Raw genomic sequence first — 12,519 nt, forward strand, 5'->3', positions numbered from 1 at the left:
AAACACTGTGTGGTGTATTTTTTGTGGTGCTATATTATGTTATTGTATGATTTATTGAACAAATGCTTTACACATTGCCTTCTAAGCTAGGCCTGACTGCTCAATGCCAAGCTACCAGAGGGTGGGCACAGGATAATTTGGATTGTGTGTGACTTACCCTGACTAGAGGGAGGGTTCTTGCTTGGACAGAGGGTAACCTGACTGCCAACCAAAAACCCCATTTCTAACAGTTGTGTGGTAATATTTGATAGCATAGGAGGATGTGTGTAATTATTATAGCTCAGTTAATTTTCGTGTTTTGCATTGCTAAATTAAGGTTAGTGTTTTTTTCAGTGTTACCACTATGCTTCCTTATTGCCAGTGTGTGTGTGTGTGTGTGTTCGTGTGTGTGTGTTTATTTATCATCATCCACCATTTGTATTTGTTTTCCATGCCGTGTGTAGTCTATGTCCATAGACTTGCATGTGTTGTTTGTTCATCATGCCTCCTTGTTCGCAGCTGTTGTTTGACCATGTTGCCAGTGGCCATTTTGTCCACCTAGCCAGTGTCCCTTTGCCATAGGCTTGCATGTCTTCTTTGTTCCCCATACCTCATTGCTCCTTGTTGTTGTTGTTTTGACCAGGTAGCTGGTGTCCATTTTGTCCATCCAGCCAGTGTCCCTTTGCCACATTCGTGCTTGTGTTCTTTGTTTGCGATGTTTTCTTGCTCCTTGTTGTTATTTTACCATGTGGCTGGCAGTCATTTTGTGCATGCTGCCAGTGTGTCTTTGCCAAAGGCTTGCATGGGTTCTTCTTTCTTCCCCAAGCCTGGTTTTTCTTTTAAATAGTTTTTTTTTTTTTCTTTTTACATTTTTAATCTTTTTTTAAAATTTAATTCAGGTATGTGCCTTGTCCCATCCTTCCATCCATTTCTCCATTCATCTGACCATCCATACACCAAAGGCACTCAGACGCGTTACTACATTTGGTTCCTTTAGGTGTACAATAATTCTATTTCCTCCTGGACACCCTGAATGCGGTGCACTGCAGACACATCAGAAGGAATATTCATTTGTTTAATGATTATCCTTTTTCCCCTGGACCACCTTGCAGCCATAGTTTTTTTAAGGAGTATTCCATTTACTTATGCATCTCTCTATGACTACCATAGGTGTCTCCTTTAAAACAGAGGGAGATAAAGCAAAGAGCTGTACCTACATGTTGTGCTGCCTGATTTTAATGGAGTGGATTGGCTTTTAAATATTTGTTTAAATTGTTGTTTATTACATAAGAAACCAACTGCATTAATATTACATTTGGCTGTACTATTCAGCCTGCAACCATGTTTTACTAACTACATGTTCTTCTCACTTAGTGGTGTTGTGAGGTTATTTTAATCGTTTTTATTTGCATGTTATTTTAGCCATGGGCCTGCAGCTTGTGTCCTTTAGCCTAGTATCAATTGATTTTATTTTCTGAGCAGAAGCTCTCTTCTGTGGTAATTTTCCTTTATCTCATATGCTTTTAGCACAGAAACTGTTTTCATTCCTTTTACTTGGACATTCTTGTTCTGTGCTTTGCTCAAGGCTGTCTCCAATATGTTGTCAGTACAAAGTGAAACACCGCAATCTTTGTCACTTTACGAGAAACATATGTATTCTCACGTTAGGGCAGGTTTCTCAGAACACAAGCTATTTTATTATAAAACATCCCTCTGTCCCCTTAACATAAGACGGAGAGTTCCAGCTAGAAAACTGCCACTGCATGCTGTCGCTCTAATGCAGCTGTCTGCTGAGACTTGGCGTCTTTCCATGTACATGTGAGTGGACTCTCAGTAGACTAACAGCCCTCTTCGCTACTATCATATACAGGTATGGGGGATTGTGTCTTCCTAGGGAACCTGAAGGGTGGATTAGGGCTAATGCTGCTGTGCTGTAGTAGTACCTTAGTGGAGTAGGTAGGAATCCCAACACTTAGTACTCTGACACTATGGTGGGACTTTTCTTGTTTTTCACTTTCCTTGTCACCGAATTGAGCAGTTGATTCTATAAAATGTATTGAACCGATTTCTGTGTCTATTTGCCTTTGCATGTGTGAGATGAATGTAACTGACACGAAAGGATAAGATCTGTTGCACCACTATTTCCTTGAGAAATAAGAATGCCATACATCACTGCCACTTTCAGGTGCTGGTGAGGTACTGCAAGCGGGCCAAAAGGGTTAGGTAGGCAGTTGTGACAGAGTGTGGAATTCCTCACAGCCTGTTGGTACTGCCACCCAAATCCAGCAGTCTAATTTAGTAAAATGAGAGCCAAACTAAACATGACACAACCAGAGTTTGGCCAGGCACTGAATTACAGATCTCACTGACAATCTTTGTCTTACTACTTGCTTAAGGCACCCCAGTACTATATACGGGGATGTCCATGGTATTGAGGATTTCCTCCTTAGCTAGACAGGTCACACGCATTTTAGACTGAAGGTTGTTCAAGCTTCAGCCTGAAAAGGATATTAATCCCCAATTGGTGTCCTTATCTCTTAACCAGTACACTTACCATGGCAAAACCACAACGAGTGGTAATTGCAGTAAACATGAACCCCCCCTCACTAATCATTTATTTAAAAATTGCCATACAGCCTGGGGGGGGGTGCTGTTACATTTGTGGTTAAGGCTCATCCAGCTTATAGAATAGAAATGTTCTACTCTTGGGTCAATTTCCCAGCAGTTGATGGGAACACTAATACATTTCATCATTATACAGATGCTAATGCACCTGCCCAATACAGAGCATAAGCATACACAGAGATACCTCTATTTTTCCAAGACCACCTAACTGGCTTGATGGCGCCGAACCCCAAACAACACTAAATGTTAGAATAGGGCCTCTGAGCAATGATGTTCCTATCGGCCTCAAATGGCCACATATACATTGCATCCTGATGCAGGCACCTTGGCGGTAGCTGAGGTTTGCCGCTTATACATTGAGCTTGTAGCAATCTATAGACTCTTAGTACAGTTTGTAATGCAAACATTAAATACTAACCCAGCACATGCTGCTCCAGCACAACCCCACACAGTCACACCAGGCAATGGTGCATTCAGTTAGGAGTAAAGTACACGTCAAACGTGAAGAAATTCCGTTTTGGGTAGCCCATAAAATAAAAATGCTGGAGTCTGAGTTTCCCCATGCACGACCTCAAGATAAACACTCAATATGTGCTTGCCATTTGGAATGGTTCCCATAGTGGATAACTGCAACACTTGGGTAATGGCATTTGTCACACTCCACACTACCGCACATGGTACACCAACACTTGCCAATCTTCCGGAAGTGTGAAAACAAATTCAAGATGAATACGGAGCTGTCCGGCCCTGGACTTGGGGTTGCAATTAATGGGCAATTTTGCTACAGTGTCCTCAATAATATTAAGTAAAAGGGAAGCAGTAGCGCTATCAGTGAGCATGCGGCGAGGGGATGTTCCTGTAGATGATCAAGAAAGTGAGCTGCCTAAAATCATTGGCAAAACCTATTTGTGTATAGGTCAGGATAGCTTGGGAGCCAGTCAAAGTGACAGTTACAAGGTACATCCAATAAGGATTCTACCAAGCAAGCAAATGAGTGTTCTGAAAAACGCTGAGACAAAGAAAAGCAAACATTTAAAAAAGACAGGGGACAATCTATCCATTAGAGACCCCTGGAGAACTTTGCAATTTAATAAATAGGGAAAATATAAAACCTCCTGATAGATATAAATATCCTGATACATGCCAATCTTGTTCCTTTCAGGACTCACCGGCTAAACGTAGTGAGTGAAGTGGGCAATCAGAACAATGCACAGAGTATGTGAAACTGAAAAAAGATTCATAAAGCTAAGCAGCAATTTCAGTTAAAGAAGAAGAGAAACTTCCACAACAAAAATCCTACTTCAAAAAGAAGTTGGTGGCAGCTATTTCTGTGCGAAATGCCACACAAGATGAGAGTTTTATTGATGAACAGGAACTGGCTCTTCTAGACAGCGCAGCAAAGGTAACAATACTTTGCTGGAATCTTCTACAGCATCTGGGAGTGAAAGCAACTGATGACCTCATAACAGTCGAGACTGCAGACATGCGCGTCTCCCCCCTCCAATAGGGCGTATAAAGTGAAAATACAAATAGAGGGAGACATTAAGCTCACAATTGATATTATATTTTGGAAATGATTAATTGGCATTTATGACATTTTGCTGGCCGAAAAGGATTGCCCATCAAAATTTGTCTGTAAAGTTCAGTGGAGAGAACAGATCATTAAGCCTTTCTTTTTGTCCCTAGTTCCTATAGAATTAGTTGAGTCATACTCATTTGATTGGGCATTGACACAGGTTCCCCCACTGTATCACAACCATGTTGGGTGGGATAAAGATTCTTCCTACTACATAATACAAATAAGGTCCCAACTGCAGTCTCAATCTCAATAGCCTATTAAGCATGAGGCTAAAACTGCAGTGAGATAGATTCTCTTACAGCTAGAGTACCAGGGTGTAATTGAGCCCTGTGTCTCACTAATGAACAGTCCTTTCTTTCATGTTGCTAAACCAGACCATTAATATAGAGTAGCCTTAGATTATATACATTTAAACAGTCATACATGTACATTTGCTATCCAAACGGCACATAGCACAGCACCCATTAACAATGTAGACCCTCATTACAACATTGGCGGTAAATCCCGCTCACCACCGTGTAGAAGACCGCCAACACACCGCTGTGGCGGCGGAATTCCGCTACAGCTATTACGACCCACAGGCTGGAATCTGCCAAAATCCAGACACCCACACAAGTCCGCCACACCAAAGGTCAGTGATAAACTGGTGATAACAAAACCTCCACCGTCACGCCAACAGGAATACTGCCACACTATCACGACCCACAAATCCATGCAGCAGTATTTCAACCGCGGTAAACCATTGGCAGTACACACCGCCACGCTCCAAATACACACACTCTTACAAAACACAACCACACTGGACAATTCAAAATACACACACCTGAAACACATACACAAACCACTCATACACACCCAAACCAATATAAAACACACACCCAATTCACCCACAAACCCTTACGACAAAAACTGAGAAAGATGCCCCGAGAGAGACACCACCAGAAACAACACTAGCATCCACAGGCACACAACACCATCACTCACACAACATCCACGCACCTCAGACAACACACCCAAACACATCCCCTCACACATCACAACACACTCCACTTCACACATCACTCACACCACACCATGGCACCGCAAAGACACCCCAGGTTCTCTGAGGAGGAGCTCTGGGTCATGGTGGAGGAAATCGTCGGGGTAGAGCCACAGCTATTCGGATCACAGGTGCAGCACACCTCCATAGCTAGGAAGATGGAGCTATGGCGCAGAATCGTAGACAGGGTCAACGCAGTGGGACAGCATCCTAGAACTAGGGATGACATCAGGAAGAGGTGGAACGACCTACGGGGGAAGGTGCGTTTCGTGGTCTCAACACACCAGATTGCAGTTCAGAGGACTGGCGGCAGACCCCCACCTCCTCCCCCACAACTTACAACATGGGAGGAGCAGGTCTTGGTTATACTGCATCCTGAGGGCCTCGCAGGAGTAGCAGGAGGAATAGACTGTGGTAAGTCAAATCTTAACTATTACATCCCCCACCCTACCTGCATGCTATCACATACCCCACCCTCACCCTCACCCCCATCACTCCAACACCTCACATATGCCCCATCATCACAACCCACACATCCCAATACCAAGCCCTGCATGCAACACCAAAGCATGGACACCCATCACCAATGCATGTCCACTACAGATACCCACACAGATCCCCAAACCAAATATCACACAAGGTCCTAGACAAGAATGTAAGCACTGGGGTACAGGGTCACCCACCCATTGCACACAATGGCACACACAGATGCAATAATCATGCCTTTACACCTTTGCAGGACCCCTACCCAACATCACCAGACAGGATGTTTCAGACATATCCACTCCACCCACAGAAGAGGCCCACAGTGATGACAGCAGCTATGTCCAACTGGATCTAGATGACCATCCCGGCCCTTCTGGGACCTCGGGACAGTCGGTTCCCCACACACTGGCACATGCCACCACAGAGCCTCCCCCCACAGGAAATACCAGCACAGAACCCACCCAGCGGGCCCATAACTCTGTCCCCAGGACACGTCAAGAAAATCAAATCAAATCAAATCATTAACATTTATAAAGCGCGCTACTCACCCGTGCGGGTCTCAAGGCGCTAGAGGAAAGGGGGGGTTACTGCTGCTCGAATAGCCAGGTTTTTAGGAGTCTCCGGAAAGCGGAGTGGTCCTGGGTGGTCCTGAGGCTGGTGGGGAGGGAGTTCCAGGTCTTGGCCGCCAGGAAGGAAAAAGATCTCCCACCCGCCGTGGAGTGGCAGATGAGAGGGACGGCAGCGAGTGCGAGAACAGAGGAACGGAGGAGGCGGGTGGGGACGTAGAAGCTGAGGCGTCGGTTGAGGTATTCCGGTCCCTTGTTGTGGAGGGCTTTGTGTGCGTGGGTGGAAGTCGAAAGGTGATCCTTTTGCTGACTGGGAGCCAATGCAGGTGTCTCAGGTGTGCGGAGATGTGGCTGTTGCGGGGTACATCGAGGATGAGGCGTGCCGATGCGTTTTGAATGCATTGCAGGCGATTTTGGAGTTTGGCTGTGGTCCCGGCGTAGAGGGTGTTGCCGTAGTCCAGGAGGCTCGTGACGAGGGCGTGGTTCACGGTTTTTCTGGTGTCGGCGGGGATCCAGCGGAAGATCTTGCGGAGCATGCGGAGGGTGAGGAAGCAGGCTGAGGACACGGCGTTGACTTGCTTGGTCATGGTGAGAAGAGGGTCCAAGATGAAGCCGAGGTTGCCGGCGTGGTCTGTGGGGGTCGGTGCAGTGCCGAGGGCCATGGGCCACCAGGAGTCGTCCCAGGCGGACGGGGTGTTGCCGAGGATGAGGACTTCAGTTTTTTCAGAGTTCAGCTTTAGGCGGCTGAGCCTCATCCAATCTGCGACGTCCTTCATACCCTCTTGTAGGTTGGTCTTGGCGCTGGCGGGGTCCTTGGTGAGGGAGAGTATACGTTGGGTGTTGTCGGCGTAGGAGGTGATGATGATGTCGTGCTTGCGAACGATGTTGGCGAGGGGGCTCATGTAGACATTGAAGAGTGTCGGGCTGAGCGATGAGCCTTGAGGTACGCCGCAGATGATCTCTGTGGGTTCTGAGCGAAACAGAGGGAGGTAAACTCTTTGGGAACGGTTTGAGAGGAAGGAGGCGATCCAGTCCAGGGCCTGGCCTTGGATCCCGGTGGAGTGGAGGCGGGTGATTAGGGTGCGGTGACAGACGGTGTCGAAGGCAGCCGAGAGGTCGAGGAGAATGAGGGTGACTGTTTCACCGTTGTCCATCAGGGTTCTGATGTCGTCAGTGACTGAGATGAGGGCGGTTTCCGTGCTGTGGTTGGTACGGAATCCGGTTTGTAAAGGGTCGAGCAGGTTGTTGTTTTCCAGGAAGGTGGTCAGCTGTTTGTTGACGGTCTTCTCTATTACCTTGGATGGGAAAGGCAGAAGAGAGATGGGGCAGAAGTTTTTCAGGTCGCTCGGGTCAGCCGTAGGTTTCTTTAGTAGGGCGTTGACTTCGGCGTGTTTCCAGCATTCGGGGAAGGTAGCAGAAGAAAAAGAAGAGTTGATGACGGTCTGGAGGTGCGGGGCGATGATGTCGTCGGCTTTGTTAAAGATGAAGTGAGGGCAGGGGTCCGAAGGGGCGCCGGAGTGGATAGAGTTCATGATGGATTTGGTTTCTTCAGTGTTGATGTGGGTCCAGTTGTTGAGGGTAATGGCCGGGGGTGCGGGTTCGGTGGTGTTATGTTGGGTCTGTTGTCCGAAGCTGTCGTGGAGGTCGCTGATCTTGCGATGGAAGAAAGTGGTGAGGGATTCGCACAAATCATGTGAGGGCGTGACGGCGTTGGCGTTGGGGTTGGAGAACTCCTTGACGATGCTGAAGAGTTCTCTGCTGTTGTGGCTGTTTTTGTCCAGTCTGTCAGTGAAAAAGTTCTTTTTAGCAGCGCGGATCAGGCGGTGGTGTTCGCGGGTAGCGTTCTTGAGGGCGGTCATGTTGTCCGCGGTGTGGTCCTTGCGCCAGGCCTTCTCGAGGGCGCAACAAGTTTTCTTTGATTCTTTGAGGGTGTCAGAGAACCAGAGAGGTTTTTTGGTGTTGGTCTGTCGATGCGTGCGTTTGAGGGGAGCAAGGTTGTCTGCGCAGTTGGAGATCCAGTTTGTGAGGCTGAGGGCTGCGTCGTTGGGGTCGGTGGTTAGGGTGGGTTGGTTGGCAGCGAGTGCTGAGAAGAGATGCTCTTTGGGGATCTTGTTCCACTGTCGACGAGGGATGGGTTGAATGCGGAGGTGGCGGGTCTCGCGTCGGAATGTGAAGTGGACACAGCTGTGGTCGGTCCAGTGTAGAGCGGAGGTGTGGCTGAAGAAGAGGTGTTTGCTGGCGGAGAAGATAGGGTCAAGCGTGTGTCCGGCCATGTGGGTGGCGGTGTTCACCAGTTGTTTGAGGCCGAGGTTGTCGAGGTTGTCGAGCAGGGTGGTGGTGTTGGGGTCGTTGTTTTGTTCCAGATGGAAGTTGAGGTCGCCTAGGAGGATGTAGTCCGGTGAGGCGAGGGCGTGCGGGGAGATGAAGTCGGCGATGGCGTCGCTGAAGGGGGCGCGCGGTCCGGGAGGACGGTAGACGAGGGATCCTCTGAGGGTGGTCCTCAGGTCGGTGCGAATCTGAAAATGCAGGTGTTCAGCGGCGAGAGGGGTGTCTTCGGTGGAGGTGGTGACGCTGATGGAGTCTTTGAAGACGATGGCGATACCTCCTCCTACTTGGTTGGTGCAGTCTTTTCTGGAGATCTTGTAGCCTTCGGGGATGGCGGTGGCGATGTATGGAGCAGAGGAGGCGTTCATCCAGGTCTCCGTGATGAAGGCGACGTCCGGTGCTGTGGAGTCCAGGAGGTCCCAGAGTTCAACGGCGTGCTTGTGGACGGATCGAGTGTTGACCAGGATGCACTTGAGGTGGTTGATGGAGCGTGGGCTTGTGGTCGTGGTAGTTGCGTGGTCGAAGATGTGTCTGCAGGAGTTGCAGGCGAAGGGTCCATGGGTGCGTTTGGGGTGAGCTTGGAAGCAGGTGTTGGAGCGTCCTGGGTTGAGGGCGAGAAGGGTGGTGGGGTCGTAGCGGATCAGCGGGGCTTGGGAGAGCTGGCGACCAGGGGTCGTGGCGCTGGGCGCGGGCCAGGCACGGACGGGCGCTGACGGGCTTGCCTCTGGCGCGACTCCGGCGCGCCAGCGGCACGCCCGCTGCGCGCAGTCGCGCAGCGGCCGCCATATGAGGTAGGAGGGGGGGAGGCGTCAGCTGGGGGCGAATGGGAGCTGGGGGGCGGGGGCGTGCAGGAGGTCGCGGCGGGAAAGTGCGAGGGGGGACAGGTAGAGTGAGAAGAGCTGGAGGAGGGGGGTTTAAGGGTGGAGGGGGGTGAGTGTTAGGAGATTTGGGAGATTAGGAAGAGAGATAGGAGTAGGGTTGTGAAGATAGGGGAGGGGGGGTTGTAGAGGTGGGTGAGGGTGAGAGGTAGAGTGAGAGGATAGGAAGAATAGGTAATAGAGGGGGTGGCGGGAAGGGGGGGAGAGATAGAGAAATAGATAGAGAAAATGGATAGATAAAGAAATCGATAGATAGAGAAATAGATAGATAGAGAGATAGGTAGATAGGAGGAGGTGGAGAGTGAGGGAGTTAGTGAGATAGAGAGATAGAGAGATAGGTGGATAGGAGGAGAGAGGGAGGTAGATAGCGAATGGGTTAGATAGGGGTGATAGAGAGGGGGAGGCGAGTGAGGGAGGGGGATGAGGAAGGAGCAGGAGGGCAGGCGCGGGGAGAAGAAGACGGAGGGGGCAGAGGAGCCGAAGACAGAAGATAGAAGACAGAAGACAGAAGAACAGAAGACCGGAAGAACAGAAGAACAGAAGACCGGAAGAACAGAAGAACAGAAGAACAGAAGACCGGAAGTTCAGAAGAACTCAGAAGAGCAGAAGTTCACAGAAGAGCAGAAGATCACAGATGAAGATACGAAGAACAGAAGGCAGAAGACAGGCAGAAGACCTCAGAAGAAGAAGAAGAAGAAGAGAGGCGACAGGAGAGGCAGAGAAGCACACAGAAGAAGAGAGAAGACGGGGAGAAGAAGAGTACAAGAAGATTACAGGCGAGGAGCGAGGAGGAAGAACAGAGAAGAAGAAAAGAAGAAAAGAAGAAAAGAAGCAGGAGCAGGAGAGAGGGTGAGTAGCGCGGGGCAGGGCGAGGGGCTGGGAGGTGGGGGTACTTACTGTGAGGTGGGTCTCAGGAACTCAGGAACCTGGAGGAGCTGCAGCGGCAGGGGGAGCGACCTACCCTTGGGTCAATGGTCGCTACCACTGTCGCGCAGCGGCCGCCATATGAGGTAGGAGGGGGGAGGGGTCAGCTGGAGGCGAATGGGAGCTGGGGGGCAGGGGCGTGCAGGAGGTCGCGGCGGGAAAGCGCGAGGGAGGGGGGACAGGTAGAGTGAGAAGAGCTGGGGGAGGGGGGTTTAAGGGTGGAGGGGGGTGAGTGTTAGGAGGTTTGGGAGATTAGGAAGAGAGATAGGAGTAGGGTTGTGAAGATAGGGGAGGGGGGGTTGGGTGTGCAGTGTGTCCACCACTACAGGGAACCCAGCCAAACCCACAAACCCAAGAACATCAGGGACCTGGGGGCAATGGCAGTGGGCACACGGTTCAGGGGACAGAGCAACAGGAAAACCGGGGAACTGGGAGGACTGCTGTGCGACAGGGGGAGGACAGACCCAGGGAATCCACTCTCCACGAGGCCCTCTCCAACATCATGGGAGCATACCATCATTCCCAGGAGACGATGGCAACGGTACTGGCCAAGTTTAAGGAGACCCAGCGGCTGCAGGAGAAACACTATTTGGGGATCAGGGAGGAACTCAAGTCCATCAACACCACCCTGGTCACCATTGTAGGGGTGCTGAAGGACTTTGTGAACACCAGGATGGACACTGTGGCACAACAAGGGACCCCTGACACTAGCATGGACGATGAACAGCCCACCACCTCTGCCGGCGCTAGTGGACAGGAGGCACCGCCACAGGACCATGACACCAGCACCCCACCTGCAGATGGAGAACCACCCCGCAAATGGTCCCTGACAGCCAGGACAAAGACAGAAAACAATGCCAAGACCCCCGCCAATAAATGAGACCACCCTGAATGTCATCCTTCTGTCCCACTTCGTCACCCTGTCCATCCTTAAACTGCCATAACTCCACTTCCTGTGCCCCTTTGGACAATGCACCTGTGAAACAAATAGACAGGACTCTGCCGTGGACATTCCTCCACCATCACCCCTGACCATTTTACAACCCCCTCTACTAATTTGCACTGAAATAAACACCCTTGAATCACAAAACAATCTGGAGTCAGTCTGTGCTTTCACAAATGTGTATTTGCTATCACTAAGGAAAATAGCAATGTCAATTGTATTGTCAACATACCTATGTCACACAGCTCTAGTCCATGAGGTAATATAGCAGAGGTCACACAGTGGGACCCACATCTGTGAAATGGTAAGGCAAAGTGACAAGTCAGGGTCCGTACACTGGGTGAAAGTGACAGACATATGATAGGTCTAACAATTGCATGAGATGTGGGAGACAGTGATGTCTTCTTACCTGTGTCTCACTGGAAGTATTGCTGGATAACGGTGTTTCTGTTGTCGATATCCTCTTCTTCTGCCTCCTCATCTTCACTGTCCAAAGGCTCCACAGGTGCCACAAGACCTCCTTCCGGACCATCCTCCTGCAGAAAAGGCACCTGTCGTCGCAAAGCCAGGTTGTGCAGCATACAGCAGGGCACGATGATCTGGCACACCTTCTTTGGTGAGTACTAGAGAGAACAACCTGTCATATGGAGGCACCAGAACCTGGCCTTCAGGAGGCCGAAGGTTCTTTCGATCACTTTCCTAGTTCGCCCATGTGCCTCATTGTAGCGTTCCTCTGCCCTTGTCCTGAGATTTCTCACTGGGGTCAGTAGCCATGACAGGTTGGGGTATCCAGAGTCACCTGCAAATGTCGAGGGACAACTGTTAGGCACACACCAACCATTAGGGACAACCCCAGACCCAGACAATCATTCACACGGTATAGGGTCCTTGTCCTCACCTATTAGCCACACATGGTGCCACTGGAGTTGCCCCATCACATAAGGGATGCTGCTATTCCTCAAAATGTAAGTGTCATGCACTGAGCCTGGAAACTTGGCATTCACATGGGAGATGTACTGGTCGGCCAAACAAACCATCTGCACATTCATTGAATGTTAGCTCTTCCGGTTTCTGTACATCTGTTCACTCCTGCGTGGGGTACCAAGGCCACATGTGTCCCATCAATGGCACCAATGATGTTGGGGATATGTTCCAGTGCATAGAAGTCATCTTTC

This window comes from Pleurodeles waltl, chromosome 2_1 (assembly GCF_031143425.1).
Source record: "Pleurodeles waltl isolate 20211129_DDA chromosome 2_1, aPleWal1.hap1.20221129, whole genome shotgun sequence".
In the NCBI taxonomy this organism is placed as follows: Eukaryota; Metazoa; Chordata; class Amphibia; order Caudata; family Salamandridae; genus Pleurodeles; species Pleurodeles waltl.